The sequence below is a fragment of the Myotis brandtii genome, unplaced genomic scaffold (assembly GCF_000412655.1).
Source record: "Myotis brandtii unplaced genomic scaffold, ASM41265v1 scaffold79, whole genome shotgun sequence".
Classification (NCBI taxonomy): domain Eukaryota; kingdom Metazoa; phylum Chordata; class Mammalia; order Chiroptera; family Vespertilionidae; genus Myotis; species Myotis brandtii.
Window position 1 is genome coordinate 5,714,642 of NW_005371173.1, and position 15,940 is coordinate 5,730,581.

General features: G+C 40.1%; 1 protein-coding gene across 1 annotated transcript in view; it reads right to left on the reverse strand.

Annotated features, from left to right (window-relative positions):
- Positions 1 to 243: 243 nt before the first annotated feature.
- The window catches only part of AP1S3 (adaptor-related protein complex 1, sigma 3 subunit), a 72,641-nt gene continuing 56,944 nt past the window's right edge, over positions 244 to 15,940 (reverse strand). Inside the window, exons 5-6 of the transcript XR_001360050.1 lie at positions 7,481 to 7,641; positions 244 to 366 (exon numbers count right to left, since the gene is read on the reverse strand). The gene's annotated coding sequence lies outside the window, so the exon portion shown is untranslated. The remainder of the gene's footprint in view (positions 367 to 7,480; positions 7,642 to 15,940) is intronic.

The following is a 15,940-nucleotide window of genomic DNA, read 5'->3' on the forward strand; positions in this document are numbered from 1 at the left end:
GACTGGTAATGATGATTTCAACCCAAAGAAAGTTTAAACTGTGAAAACTAAAATTTCATAGTTAAGTTGACTAGAAAACTAGAAACAGGAGTTTCTCTCTTCCTGTCAAGCAATACCAAGTCTCTCTTGTGAATTCTCCTTTGGAAAATGTTGAAGGAATGAAATTCCTTTCACAGTGTGTTTTGTATTGATTTGTGTCTCAGTTCAGGCTGCTGTAACAAATACCATAGACTGGACGGCTTAAACAACAAACATTTATTTCTCCCAGTTCTGGAGGCTAGGAAGTCCAAGATCAAGGTGCCGACAGATTTGGTGTCTGTTAAGGGCCCTCTTCTGGGTTTGCAGATGGCGGACTTCTTGCTGCATCTGCAACAAGGTGCAGAGAAAGAGGGGGCTCTGGTTTCTTTGTCTCCTTATAATGAAACTAATTTCATTATGGGGGCTCTACCATCGTAACTTCATTTTACCCTAATTACCTTCCAAACCCTCCACCTCCAAATATCATCACATAGGGTTCGGGTATCAACATATGAATTTGGGGGCAGGGGACAAAAACATGCCATACATAACAATTTGCTTACAACAGCTTACTAGTGACTATTTCCAGTTTGCCTTTTACTTCATGATTTCTAAGGACTTTATCAGGTTATGCACCAGCCATTCCCCTACTCATTCTGATACTTATTCAGAGGTTCAAGTGCACCAAGTAACTCCAATGTCACAATTCAACAAAATTCTGACATCTCTGTGCAACTCATGAAACAAATGTGCCCTTGAAAACTCCCAGGTTATGTCAGAGTTCAGCCTCCAAGGTATTTGTCCTGGGGCCTCCTGCCTAGGCTACTACTCTCTTTGTTTAGTGCTCTGGGTGTTGCAGAAGACCGGAGAAAAACCAAGCCACGCTTAGAGAAAGGGAGTTACATTTTATTATTAAATTCTGTGCAGGCCCAGAGAAAAATGTGTCTTTCAAATGCTGAGCCCCCAACATGGAGGAAATTTTCTTTATTTATACTTTTTCCAGTCCTTTGTCTCCCAAATTTGGAATGAGACTTCTGGGCCTTCTGAGAAAGAAGGCCTGCGTGCTGGGACGGGGCCATGAGACCATATCTCAAGGCCTGGCCTGGTGTCAGCACTGACAACTCTGTCTGGGGCATAGTTTATGGCCTCTCTGGAATGGGAGTAGTCTTATTTTCCTTATTATTTAAGACAGAAGCCAGAATAGCAGGGTTAAAATTTCAAACAGCAGTTTTTATATAAGATGGATGCTTCATGGGCAATGCATCAATTCCATTCTAAATCTTTCTCTTCTTCCCAAGGAGACTGGATATCTAATTAGCAGATTAATCCTAAATCATTGATGACTACTAATGGGTTACTTGGTCTTCCTCTGAAATCCCAATTTAAGTCATATGTCTGGTCACTCTAGCACCCACTGATCACTTAGCTCTTGGAATTTTTATTACATAAGAGTCTTTTATTATTCCTTTGAGTATTGGATATATTGAATTTTTATTGTATCTTACTATTTGTTTTGTGGCTCTTAAGAGGAGTAAAATTACTTTATCATCATCTTAATTTTCATTTGTTCTTTTACTCAGAGCACCTATCACAATGGTTTTAAAGGTCAACCCAATAAGAGTTTGTGAGGTTGAATTGAATTTACATGATGGTGACTTCAGGAACAACAGTCCAATTGCATAAACCTAATAGTAGCATTTCAGATATTATAGCAGATAGGTGGGAAAGATAATTTTGGATGAGAAGGACTTTCAGAATCCCTTAACATATTCTCATATGTGCTGTTGATATGGAAAACTAGCCCTCATTAGTTTGATGCCCCAGGGTAAGCTTCAGTATAACATTATCACCCAGATTTACACAGGACCAGCTGATAATAGAAAACCAATTATTAATTCGTAAATTATAATGAGAGAAGGACCTGGCCTATGAACCATGACACTAGCAGAGGGCATGTCCTCTCTAACATGCAAGTCTGCTAAGGAAAACACACTAGAATGAGAAGTAGATGCCTGATAAATATTGGATAAGAGTCAAAATAGAGATCTTTTCAATAGGCTTCGGAAATCTCGTGAAAGGCCCTTCATTTTTGCAGAAGAGTACAATTTTTGTCATATGGAGTTGGAACCCCAATCTTTTGGGAAATGCCAAAAATCATCATGACAAAAACGCTTATTCTCCAACTCCCTTTTCTAAAGTTTATGCAAATGTGCATCTTCTGAATTGCATATGTTCATCTTATTTGCAAAGCTCCCACCTTCCCCTTTGTCATTAGGGGGTCATTTCTATACTGGATGGTTTTATTATCACTCTCATTGAGACTCTATTATCCTCCTGGAAGACATGTGTCTGACAGCCTCTAACCCTTCTAATATTCAATCTAGAATTTCCCAAAAATGGGTGTATGACAGAAAATGAGACTATCCCATGAGTTCACCCCAAACGGATCCAAACTATATGCATCTGTTGGAGGAAAAGAGAAGCATCATAAATAATCAGTAGAAATCATAAATAGGCAGGTGATGCTCGATTATCATAATACAGAGCTTTAGGGGAGGAGAGAGGCTAACATGAAGCATTGATAGGTGTAGCAGGCATGATGGCACTTTGATTTTAACTCTATAATAGTCCATGTCTAATGGTGGTAATAATCCTAATTATGGAAAACCTGAAGCATAGAGAAATTAAATAACTTGAGTAATGTCACAACTTGTGATAAAGCTGAGATTTGAATTAAGTTCTCTCTGGTTCAGACATTCTCTGCACTTCTCATCATGTGCTGAGCTCAAGGGTCGTGGGCCCTCAGCTCCAGGAATCAGCCATTGTATTTCCATTGAATTTCTATTTGTGTTCAGTAGGCAGTTCATCTGTGTCAACACTGGTTTTAAAGTGAAATAATAAAAGTGAGAGATACCTGCATGAAATTTATCCTAATTTTTCTTGAGTGTTATCTTATATGTTACTTCCTTACCCCATTCCTGAAATAAACCAGTCAAATAAATTTCCCAACATAGTAAAGTATAAAGTGATGTACCTACAGCCTTGAATGAACCTTCAGTTCCTAGCCCCACAATTTGTCCAACATAGTCCCTACTGTTCTTTCCCTCGTTCTTCCTCAGCAGAGGTCTGAATGTCAATAACTGCAGGGTCCTCCTCCAAGTTCTCAAACTCCTCAGAGGCCCAGGCCTGGCTCTGGGGGAGTCCCCCTCTGAGATTCTAGGTTCTAATTACTTGAATCTCTTTTCTTTGCTCCTTAAAGTGGTAACTGCAGTCACCACCTCTGTGATACATCAGGATTCCCGTTCAACTTTTTCAACCCACCATACTGTCTACACAATTCTTTATAATAAGTGCCCTCTGCTCAAATGGCTAAGAGCTGTTTTGTGACTGGGCCCTAACTGACACAGTCATTGATACTAGAAAAACTATAAATCATAAAAATAAATAAAGAAATAGAAAGAGATGGAACAGTCAGAAATCACCCCTTTGAATAGGAGGCATACAAAAATAAATGAGTAAAGGAAGCCAGCCAATAGGCTCTTTCTTGCCAATTTATGCCTATAGTAAACAGTCACAAAACCTCTGTGAATACAACTCTGAGCTTGTGCTGCCCTTGTGTCTAGGAGCTTAGTTAGGTGGTTCTGCTGATGTTGGCTTGGCTCACTAAGAAACCAGGAGTGAATGCCAACTTGGCCACAGTAAAATAGACAACTGGGAGGGAAATAGAGACATTGGCAGGAGCCAGATTCAAGTAGATGACAGTAAAACATTTGAATTTGATTCAGGTGTAATAGGAAGATCTATTTCTATTTCTTTAGAAATAGTTTATTTCAATTTCTTTACTTTTCATTGGTTTCTTTTCACAGTTATCACTACTTAAAATGACAGTGAATACTTATTTTCTACTTATTTATTGTCAGTCTCTCTCAATAAATTACTGGGAGGCAGGGATTTTTGTCTTACCCATTACTATATTTCCAGGGTCTATGAGAATTCTTTTAAAGATAAGGGGCTCAATTGTAGGGAACGGCTATAGGGTTAAGCCTTGGACTGACCTGTGGCAGGGCCACAAACAAGTCCCAGCTTGGAGGGCAGAGCCCTCTTAGCATAATTAAGCTTAACCTTATAGCCCTCCCTAGTTTCTTCCTAGGTAGCTAATGGGCTGTGGGAGGTGCAGCAAGTGCTGCCAAAACAAGGTGAAACTCACAAGAACATTGTAAACATGTTGACCACACCCTTGTTTTGATCTGACTATAAAATAAAGCCTCAGCTTGCAGGTTAGATCTTTCTGTGTCCTCATCCAGGCATGGGAGATCCAGTGAACCCTAGCTGTATTCTCTTTGTCTGTCTTCTTAATCCTTCACCGCCTCTCCTCAGGTTCCCTTGGCCATGCTGGCATGGCACACTCAATAAATATTTTTTTAATAAATGACTAATATTAAGTTGTTTTTATGTCACCCTTAGGAATCCTTGTCTGATACCTGCATACCCCCACTCAATAGAGATATACTCAGGCTTGGTACTTCCGGTCTCTCTAGTACAGTGGTTCTCAACCTGTGGGTCGCGACCCCTTTGGCAGTCAAACGACCCTTTCACAGGGGTCGCCTAAGACCATCCTGCATATCAGATATTTATATTACAATTCATAACAGTAGCAACATTACAGTTATGAAGTAGCAACGAAAATAATGTTATGGTTGGGTCACAACATGAGGAACTGTATTTAAAGGGCCAGAAGGTTGAGAACCACTGCTCTAGTACTTCCCTGTCTTAGCACTTTCATACTGCTTGCCTACTTATCAGTATTCCTCTCTAGACTATAAGTTCCTGGAGACCAGGGGCTCTGTGTTGGTCATTGTTTTATCCCTAGTGTTTAGCATAAAGTTGTGGTACATGGCAATGATTGCTGAATATTTTCTGAAGATATGAGTATATATTAAGAATATAGTAAGTCTATTCTGGGATGAATGACTTTGGTTATTATGTTAAGGGAAAAAAATAGAGAGAAAAATACTCAAAAAGGAGAATGAGATTCCTATGCTCTTTTACTTTAGTTGCACAGAATCTATTTTATGAAAGTTAAAGATTTTACACTTAGTTGGCTGAACTGCCTACCCACAGATGATTTAAAATTCTCCCTGAGGAGGGAATGACGCAGAAAAACAAGAATAGCTGTTGTTGATATGTGACTTATACCCCTCAAGGACATTCAGTAGCTTGTATATCAGTTACATCAGGCTCCTCTAGGTTATTGTATTTATGATGTGGACTTGAAATCAGAAGACTAAATATAGCATCAAGAGCCCCAGGCAATTTATAAGAGCCATGGCCAAAAGTTTATCTCATGTTTTCCATCAAGCACCCATTTGAACCTGTCCCTCTTGTATTGGCTTATATCGTTTTATCTGGACAAACCAGAAAGGAGGAAGGGACATTTTATTAACTATATCCTTATTTAAAGTTGAAAAGCACCCCCACCTGTGAGTTACAGTGCAGAACATACTCAAAGCAGGGTTTGGGGCTTTTGGTGTTTGTTACTTTCCTTCCTTCCTTCCTTCCTTCCTTCCTTCCTTCCTTCCTTCCTTCCTTCCTTCCTTCCTTCCTTCCTTTTCTCCTTTTCTTCCTTCTTCTCATCCTCCTCCTCCTCCTCCTCCTCCCCCTCACCTTCCTCTTCCTCCTCCATCTCTTTCTTTGACTGAAGCCTCATTAAATGAGTGGAAATAAGACCTAATCAGTAATTATATCACTTAACAGTGAGATTGCTATCTGAGGGCAATGCTGAAGTCAGTTCCTATTCCAAAGGGCAAATGGTAAAAATTAGGCTGTGCTGCCTTGGAGTCTAAAGTCCAGTTTTTGGAAAAGGTCCAAGATCATAATGTGGAAATGTCATCTAGGCCATTGTTTTCTAAGTAGAAGAACCCAAAAGAATTGTAGACATGAGTAACTAATGGACTGATGAATTATTCATACCTGTGCACACTTGCCACTTTTCTAATGTAAGACTGTGAGAATGAATAACTAGATTAGTTGACATTAAAATTTCATCCTCATTAGTTACTACTGGCTGGGGAACATAGACAACATAATCTATTGAAATGGTTAGCATAGTGCACAGTGAGTGCTCAATAGATGCTAGTTGCTATTATTTTCTTATTATTAGAGCTACTATTTAATGAGTTCCAAACCAACTTATTTTCTGACTGAGGTATGGATGTTTCAGAAGAATGGCTGACTGTCACCACAGCAGCTCAATTCTACTCATCCTAGTACCCATAACTGGGTTTAGCTGACAATTATTAAACATTTTCTAATTGCCAGGCATTGAACCAACCTCTTTCAAGTTTTACTTTACTTAATCCCCACAACAAAAAGGGGGATTCCTCCCACCACCACCCAGTTTTACTGATGAAAATTGAGAAGTTGGGCAAAACCCAAGGTCCCACAGAGAATAAATGGCAGAGCTGGGATCCAAACCTGGGTCCAACTCCAAAGCCTTAAATGTGGTTGTTTCTTTGAGATCAGCTCCCATCTGAAATTGAGCCCCCTGTGAACCTCACCCATCTCAAGCTAGTTGCTCTATTTAAAACTCATTGATGCTTGTTCATGAGCATAATTCACTCCAAGTTCTTTTTTTATTCAATGGAGGTATTATTAAATAAGGGATATATGAATGAGCACATGGATGAATGAACAAAGCAAGGAATGAGTGAGCAATTTCCCCATCTTCCCTGAATCTTAATCCCTGAGCCTGTGAACAACGTCTACCTTAACCTTATCTTATGACAACCATTGTGCAGCCGACTCTGATTAACTTCTGTTTCTTTGTATGTAAGGTGTCTTGCCTGAATACAAACTCATCCAATGGAAACATGAAATTAACTTTTTGAAGCTATTTCAAGAACTCCATTTTCCATGGCACTATAAATAACTTTAATGAGGGAAAGAGGTGACTAGCAGCGGAATAACAGCCAGAAGTACTATGCATTCACGGTTTCTATAGTTTTTGTTTGTGTATCAAGTTAAAACAGAGAGATAAGAAAGAAAAAGGCTAAACCAAATATGAGTCAAACTACTCCTCTCCATAAACTCACATGTTTTTAAACTTGAGTACAATTAATATTGAGTTAATAAATATAGCATAATTTTCAGGTAATGGATATAGCAATGTGTGTTGTTTTGTTTCTTTCTCTTTAAGAAAAAGAAATTGAGAAATTATAGACTTGAGTCAACTCAACACAAGGAGTATTCATTTAGAAGCTACTTTGGAGTTATTAATTTGTTCATTCAGGCAACAAAAATCTGCCCTTACTAGAAGCCAGACTGTGAGCTGTGGATGCAGAGAGACCAGTCCTTGCCTCCCCAGGCTCTTCATAGGCTAGTGGGGGGTTTGATACATGTCTTGATCATAGAAGCTACATAAGAGCTGTGTTGTCAGAACAGAGGAGGAGATGTGCTCCTCTACCTGAGGAGGTCTGGAAGGGTGACCTTTGGGTCCTGAAGAAGGTGTCTTCTGCCACATGATGGAAAAAGGAGATTTGGGGAACCTAATGCATGCCACGCTCTCTTCTAAGCAGTGTTCTAGGTGCTGGGGATTTGGGTCCCTGCCCTCAAAAATCATTCATCCTAGTGAGGAAGAAAAAGGGGAGGATAAATACATAAAGACATGCACACACAGGTGAATAAAGAGGCTAACAACCAAACAAACCAATAGGATAATTTCAAATAATGTGTTATAAAGAAAATAAAACAGGATCATGGGAATGAACTTGACATTCTGCTTTCCTGGAACTATCATCAAAGGGCTCTCTGAGAAGGTGACATATAAATTGTAAGTTCTGAACATGCAGAAGAAAGCAAGAGTGGGTCACGTGTTGGCGGCACAGTTGAATGAAGGGTCCTGTGATCAGTGAGGCTGGAGAGACCATGACGAGACCTGGTTCCACACCAAGGAGCTTAGATATTATCATATGAGCACCATGAGATGACGGCAGGGTTTATAGTAACAGGGGAGAGATCTGATCTGGACTCACTGTGCTTTGCTCAGTCACTGAGAAATCACTGCACAAAGTCCGGGTTAGGAGATTTTTCTCAAGTTCTTTATTGGAAAGACTAAACCAATAGACCTTGTCTCTTTCTCTGAAAAGGGCAAACAATGTAAACTATATCTGATGTTCTTCAATAAAACAAAAATGTGACCCAGTTAATATTCCTGGTCATGGTTCTGAAGCTTGACTTTTATAGAAATTATGACAAAAGTCCCATGTAGGGAGATATATGTAATGTGCCTTATTGTGTCCAGTTTTGGAAAGATGTATAAACCAATTAAAGAACATAAGAATCCCACCCAACCCCACCCACAGCAGTCTCTGCAGAATGTGGAGGAAGGAGCCTGCTGGCTGCCAGCAGGAGAGAAAAGAGTAGCCTCTCAAGTAGACTGTGATGCTAGGCGTCACCTCCCTGGTATGAAGGTCCTAAAAGCAAGGGCACAGGTATCAGGCACTGTCAGGGTCTGTTTCTTAAATCAAGATCTTCGTGTTTAAGGCAGAATATCATCAAATTTTTAAATGTGCAGCTTATCCAGCAACTGCATTGAACACTAAAAAGTAAGAAAATGTCTGTGAGCCATGGTAGTCGGTAAAGTGTCCCTAAGGTGGGCAAAACTCATGGTCATAGACCCATGACCCTCACTAGCCATCCCTTGACTTGTGGTAAAATATCCTCTTCTATGAGTTACTGAATAGTTACCTAACCACTCTTCTATCCTGGGCACTTAGATTGTTCCCAATCTTTTGAACTACTAGAAAACTACTGTTAAAGATCATCCTTATTCATGTAGACTTTTCATGTTTTGGATTATTCTTAGACTAGAGGCCTGGTGCACAAATTCGTGCACAGGTGGGGCCCTCGGCCTGGCTGGCGATTGGGGCCGATCAGGGCAGTCTAGCCCAGTCCCGATCAGGCCGGCCTGCCAGGGGAAGGGACTGCAGGAGGTTAGCCGGCTGAGGGAGGTTGGCTGTGGGAGAGCACTGACCACCAGGGGGCAGCTCCTGCATTGATTGTCTGCCCCCTAGTGTTCAGTGCACGTCATAGCAACTGGCCGGTCATCTGGTTGTCCAGTCATAAGGGTTGCTTAGGCTTTTATATATATATAGATAAGATCAGGAGTAGGCAAACTTGTGGAGAGGGCCAGATAGTAAAAGTTTAGGCTTTGTAGAGTAGTGTGTCTCCTCTTCCTTCCATTCCTCCCCCTCCTTCCTGTGCTCTTCCTCTGCCCTCCTCATCTCCTCCTCCTCTTCCTTTTCCTCTTGTAACAAACCCTTTAAAACTATACAGACCTTCCTTACCTTGAGGGCCATACAAAATCAAGCCAAGGGTTGGACTCGGCCCATGGGCCAGTCTCAGAATTCCTGGGTCAAAGGCTATGAGCACTGTAATGTCATTTATACCCACTAACAAAAGGTATGCTGCTTACCTGTGTCATCCAACGTTGGGTGTTATTTTTTAGCTTTCATTTTGTGTTAAATATAATTTGAATTTTTGTTAAAGACAAAGAAATTTTGCTAGGAATTCTTATTCATTTTTTTTTAAAACATATTAATCTTGCTAAAATGGTTACGGTTAGAAATAGAGCCCATTACCCCAGAAAAATGAAATGCCTCATTATGCTTTTATTTTTTTTTCTGCACTGTGGAGGGGCAACATCATTGTGTCATATAAGACCCCTCAGTGCACTGAAGACATTAAGTTTCTGGGGAACATGACCTGCCCATGGCCTTTCAAATCTGTGTGACAATAAGCTTTATCATTTGGGGATTATCCTGAATATGTCAAAGGAAGAAACTATTTTAAAACTAGAGTTTGCCCACGGTTAAAGTTTCTATTTTGTCAGATTTGCCCTCTTGGCCTCAGGGGAGACATTAGCCTCACGCTTGCTTTGTCCAATGAAGCAAGAAATTCGTCCTAGCCAGCTCATCCCAGCCTGGCAGGAGTCAGGAGAGGAGTGCAGGGGGAGGTAGGAGGGAGGAGAGGAAAAACCTCCAGTGGACACACCCCAACCTATTAGCTATAAAGAAATCCTCTTCCTTGAATAGAAAGGTAAGAAATGGTATTTAAGTGCAATTTCTGTCATCCACTTATAAAATGCTGACCCAGTTCCATCCTTTTTCTTTGTTTCAGCTCCATGAAGCTATTTTTGGCAACTTAACTCTTCTTCCCAACAACAGAGTTAGGATAGCTCTTCTGCTGCTTATCGATGGACCCAGAATAGAAAGCAATACCAACAGCTGGCATTTATTGAGCACGTACTAAGTTCCAGCCCCTGTCCAGATACAGATGAGGAAACTGAGGCAGGCAGAAGTTACCTGCCCAAAGTCACCTCAGGCAAGTAGCAGCCTCAGGATATGAACCCTGAAATTCCAGGTCCAAAACCCACCTTATTAATCAACTCAGAGATTCTAAGTGCTGACTGCAAGAGTTGATCAAATGGGATACGTAAAGAGATTCTCCAGGTCTTAGAGGGGGGACACCAAGGTTGACAAAGGCCACCTCTCCACTTGCTCCCATGCAGGTCTACCTTTCCTGCTGCCCAGAGGGACCAACCTGGCAAGGCTGATGGGCAAGCTGCCCTGAGCAAAGTTAGAGCCCCCAAATCTGAAAAGTTGCCAGAATATATATATATCCTCTTTGTTTACTTCACCCCTTTCCCTTTTGTATCAGAAGAAGCAAGGCTTTCTGCCCCAGCCACGTCAGTTCTGCTTCTAACCACACAATCCTGATAAAGTGGAAAGATGCAGCCTTCTCAAAAAACCCATTGCACTTCACCCCCAAAGCACCTTCCCAGATTCTCCCCTTCCTGGTCTCCATAATTATTGGTTTTCACATACCATACAACTGATCATAGCATCTGAATGGGGGGAGGGGGTCCCTAAGACCACCTTCAGGCTTGATGATTCATTAGGATTTGCAGGGTTCAGAAGCTGCTATAGTTACAAGTATTGTTTATTTCACTAAAAGGATATGGAATAGAATCAGCAAAGGGAGAAGGCACATGGGACAGGTCCAGGAAGCGCAGGGATATGCTGAATCTCAGCAGCCAACTGCAATGCATACAAAGTGCTGCCATCGGGGAAGCTCATCAAGCCTTGGTATCCAGGGGGTATTGGGGGGCAGCGGGTTAGTCATATAGGCATGTGGGGTTCATGTGACTGAGCTCAGCTCCAGCCCCCCACCCAGAGCAAAAACCATAAATCACATTGTTAGGATAATAATTGTACAGCCTGGCCCAAGCCCTCAGGCATGCAGAAACACTCTTATCTGGCAAACCATTCCAAAGGCTTAGAGTTTATCTCCCTAGAGGCAGTCTGCTCTGGAGGCAGGTTTTATTTGGACTATGCAGGGTTTGAGCAACCAGACCTGATGAGTTAACACTTTCCTGTACACATTTTAATCAGAGAAAATGACATAGCTCCTCAAATGGCTCTACCAACAATATTATTTGCCACCCAGATGAATGGCTTTGGCATAAAATCTTAGTGTCACTCACATAAATATATGACATTCAGGCTGGCCTGGACATGTGATAGATCAACTTTTGGTCCCAACCCACTTGTTTTCTAGTTGTTGTTGTTTTTTCCACAAGAAACAACACATATCTTTATGGTACCACTAGTAGGTGCTCAGTTTTAATTTTGATCACATTACTGATATCATAGGAGCACCTGCAGCCAATTAAGTGCCATGTTGAATTTAGTCTTTCATTATCCAACTTACATAGCAAATATTTATTGATATTTTACTGTGTGTCTGATACTGGTATTAGTTACTTGTATTAACTCTAGAAGGTGCTATATTTTTTTCATTCTCTGAAAATAAACTTTATTACATGTATCCGGATCCTGTTGATAGTAGCCCATAATTGTTTCATGTATTAGGGCAGGCTCACTGCTGTAACAAACCCCAGGAATTCAGTGGCTTAGCACAACATAAGCTTATTTCTGACACACATTTCAATCCAGTGTGGCTATTCCTATTGGGTTGGCTTTCTTGATGACCTTTTTTAGGTTTCTGCCATCTCATGGCTCTGCCTTCTCTGGATCCTGGAGTATTTTCCTTCAGCTGCAAACAGGAAAAGAGAAAGAATGGAGGGTGATATGTGGGAGGATGTCTATGAGTCAGGCCTGCAGTTGGGCATATGTTATTTCAACCCACATTCCACTGGCCATAATTCCACCATAGAGAAACCAAACTTCAAACGAGTCTGGGAAATGAAGTCTAGCTCTATGCCCTGGAGGAAACAGCAAATGATTGGATAAATAAACAGCTGGTATTTGCCTCATTTTTCATTCAGCACTGGCTCAAACGTGAAGGTGCTATTTCATAGGTAGATTCAAACAAGGTCGAAATGGTAAGCCTTAGCTAAATGCAGAAAATAGTCACAGAATCAACGATTTCCCCCGTCCCCCGCCCCCCAAGGTTATCAGTCCCTTTATTCAACACTGGAAAATATGAAACATGTAAGAAATTCCACCTCCAAAATTAAACACAAACTTGGTAATTCACCCTTTATCTACATTCCAGGAGTAGCACTTCTGTCTCCTCCTAATGGTACCCTTCATTTAAAGTGCACTCAATGTACTTCACTTGATCATTTAAAAGGGTGAAAAACAGGCTTGAATGTCATTAGGCTTGTATTTTATACCAGTATACAGGCTCATCAAATACTTTCATGAGGGAACACTTTGATCAAGACAAGGTTTAATTAAACAAATGGTTAGCACTGGAACCCGATCAAAGCATAAATGTTAATGTGCTGATTATTCTTCCCTCTCGTGTTTAAGGAGTGGTTCAGACTAGCTCACTTCCATGTTCCCATCTGACTCTGACATTCTATTCATTCCAAAGAGCAAGTTCATGAACCTTGTTGGTGGGACATCCAGGACCAGCATGAAGTCCCCCAATTCCTAGTTCATTTTGATGCTTCAAACATAAATATGATATTTAGTCGTTTGGCTCAGAATATCCCAACCAGTGAGTTATGGCCCACTTGCTTGCTCTGAGAGACTGATGGCTAAAAATCATATATATTTAGAAAAAGAAAATTAAGCCACTATTTCCCATCAACTCAAAAGTTCACGAGTTCAATTTATATTTGAATAGTATTTGGATGGCTGTCTCAGAAAAGTACCTAAATGTATTGATTATTTATTTTATCGCATAATATTTTGAATATAAAATGCAAGAGCAGAGAGGACTTGGAATAAAAATATCTACAAATGTAACACTTCCTAAAATAATGAGTTATTCTGATTTTTGCTTTATGATTCATCATTCTTGACATTCTTTATAGTATGCATAAGATTTAAATTTTCTTTCATATTAACTTGCTCTATTCTCTTATATCTTAAATTAAGCTTTCAACTAATAAAATATGTACAAATAGTTTTCTTTACAACTATGACTATTATATCCCATGAGGTTAGGTATTGCAAGTAGAACATAATTGATTTTATTCACTTTTTAAAAATTTATGTGCCTTGATTTATTTATTCATCCATCCACCATTTCAGTTTAGCCTTTAATGTTACAATTAGCCAAAGTCAAATTCTTGATAAAATATTATAAAAATTTGTTTCTAGAATTTAAAAAATACTTATTTATAAAAACAGAAAAATATAATTTACCCAGTTCATTAGATTCCCCAAAGTTATTTAATTCTACATAAGTGAAATTAATACTTATAGTTTGACTTTTTAAAAGTTTATTTTAGTAATAAAAATATGTATTTTAATACTTTCAAATTTTGACTGCATTATTTTCAAAATTATTCTTCACTATACTTAATTTTTAAATTTACTTTTGTAACAGTCTAAAAATTCCAAATGACCCAAATTATTTTTGAAACAATTTTTAACCACAAACCCCTTTTTACAACCATATTAGTTCTTTATTCTTCACATTTATGTAATCTTAAATTTTACAGATATTTTCCCACCATAATAGAAACATTTTATTAAAACTGGAGGCTTCAAAAATTCAAAAGATTTCTTCCCCTCCAAAAAATATTTTTCTTAAAGTTTAAGTCACCATTGAAACCGTATGAGGGTTATCTCACATTTGGAACCAAGTGTTCTCATAATTCTTTCTTTTCCCCAGCCTAAATGTTTTATTTACTTCAAAATATTATCAGGTAAATTATGCTGACATCTTTCTACTAAACATCCATTTTACACACAGGATTAACGAACATTTCAAACATCTGCAAGTATAAAATATGAATCAAAGTTCTCTTATAAGTTAGTTATACAACAATGTTGGGTGTAGCTCATAAACCTAGGGGATGTAGCTCTGAGGTCCTGCTAACAAAGCAAAGGCCCCATAAGTCACACAATTGGAGTTGCTCATTTTACCAGCCTCCATGGACACTCTCAACATTTCCAAAGGAAAGAGAAAAGGCGCCACTTTTGAATAATATTATTAGTAAACAGATAGGGGTCATGTCAATAACATGAAGATAATTCTAATCTAGAGGACAGTTAAATCATAACTGTATCATCTCTGATTAATCTACCCTTGTTAGGAACTATGCTAAGGAGAAATGTTTAAAACCTTATCTATTCTGTAAAGTAGCAAAACAAGCTGGTTGACAAAATAGCAAATGAACACTTTGAAACGATTAAGTTATGATGGAAACGCTACAGAAGTTAGTACTGATAGCAGAAATGCAAGGTGGAAACCTTGAGATTTAATTAATATCTGAGTTTACTCACAAAGAATTGAACAAAAATAAAAGTTCATCTGTAGGCCTAAATTCTATATTAAATAATGTTTCCTTGAAATTAGCTAGTTAATATTAATAAAGAAAAGAGAGCAAAGGAGAGGCCAGACATTATAAGCATGGTCATCTGGGCAGCTTCACCAGGAAGCACAGCTTCACACTCCTTAAGGAACCATGGATCCATTCCCTACCGACCACTGCGGGGAAGGATTGAACAAAGGGGTGAGATGGGTGAAGTCCAGGTGACACACAGAAGGTGCTGGCCTGTCAGTTTGGCCTAGGGAACAATGGATTGGCTAGGGGGTGGACCCCATCAAAAGTATGCAAAATCTTGAGTTTAATTGGTTAGTTTGAAGAAATTTCCTGGTTAAAATCCCCAGGCAAATTAATTTTCATGCTCATTCCTCTTGTTTGCTCTTGCTCTCTTGCTCCACGACCCATACTCACCCATGTACTTGCCTGTTCTCTCTTCATAGCCATGTGGCCTTAGTAGCCGCATGGCCCATGGCCACGCTGACTCCACACACAGGATGCTGGACTGGACTGGACTGAATTCTAATATGGAACAGAAATTCTGGGCAATGGCCTTAATTCTGGCCCAACTGAAGACAGGTTTAGACTTTGTCCATGGCGAGATGGACAGAGATGGGACCTTGGAGGTCCCCTTAATATTACATCATCAATAAAGCTTTCCACAAAACCCCATTCTTCTGTGGAGGCCTCAGGAAATTCTTTTCCTCACGGCACCCCAAGAATTCTACTTCCACTGATAACAATAGTACTACCAAAAGGTGAATCTAATACAGCTCTACTGTTACAGTCCTGTTTTTTGCTTTACTTGACAAAATAGATTATCATTGTTTAACTAGAGGCCCGGTGCACAAAAGTTCGTGCACTGGCAGGGCGGGGGTATCCCTCTCACAGTCTGGGACCGCTCGGGAGATAACGACCTGCTGGCTTAGGCCCGCTCCCGGGTGGCAGAGGGCAGGCCCAATCCCTAGGTGCCTGCCCCGCAGCCCCTGATTGGGCTCAGAGCAGGGCCGATTGGGGAGTTGGGGTGCCGCCCCCTGTCACACTCAAGGCAGGGTTGATGGGGAGGTTGCGGCGCCACCCCCTGTCACGCACAGAGCAGGGCGGATCAGGGGGTTG